The following is a 721-nucleotide window of genomic DNA, read 5'->3' as shown; positions in this document are numbered from 1 at the left end:
CCGCCCCCGCCCGCCCCCGCCACGCTCGCGTGCCTGAGCCCTATGGACGAGCCCACGGCCTGGCCTCCTGGACCACCCAGCGGAGGGCGGCGCGGTCGCACACACTCGCGCGGGATGTTCATTGAGGAGGCCGGGAGTCGGAGCCGGGAGGTGCTAAGTGGATGAGGCTGGCTTAGCCGCGGGGCCGGGCCGGGCGGGGCGGCAGCGAGAGCCCCAATACACTGGGCACCGCCCGGGAAAACACACTTGCAAGTAGTGTGCTCTATACTCGATAGTTGTGCACTTGCAAGTGCATGAGTGTGCAACCTCCTCGATGTTGAACGTTCCATTCGACGGGGACGTTTACGGCGAGGGGATCTGGGAGGAGTGGCACACTTCACAAGTGCACAATTAAATACCGTGTTGAATTCAACACTTGCAAGTATTGCTTCTCCGCGCAGTTAACCACTTGCAAATATTCGACTTGCAAGTTGCACACTTGCAGGTGTTAACCATAGTTGCACACTTGGTTGATCAGTGTACGATTGTAAACCGGCTGCGCAATTAGTCCTAAACTTATTTGTTAGACAATGGGCGAGGGCCTCATGCGCGACTGTTTATTGCTGTATTAACCCAAGGCGCCAATGACTCACAGTCAAACTTGCCGCGCAAATGAACTCTACTCTGCGCGGGCCTGGACCTGATGGCTCCAACTTCCCCACAGCCGCCCCACCCCGCCCCG

The sequence above is a fragment of the Frankliniella occidentalis genome, unplaced genomic scaffold (genome assembly GCF_000697945.3).
Source record: "Frankliniella occidentalis isolate FOCC.00 unplaced genomic scaffold, Focc_3.1 Scaffold1, whole genome shotgun sequence".
NCBI lineage: Eukaryota > Metazoa > Arthropoda > Insecta > Thysanoptera > Thripidae > Frankliniella > Frankliniella occidentalis.
The sequence above is the reverse complement of the archived record's forward strand: the minus strand, read 5'-3'. Positions refer to the sequence as shown.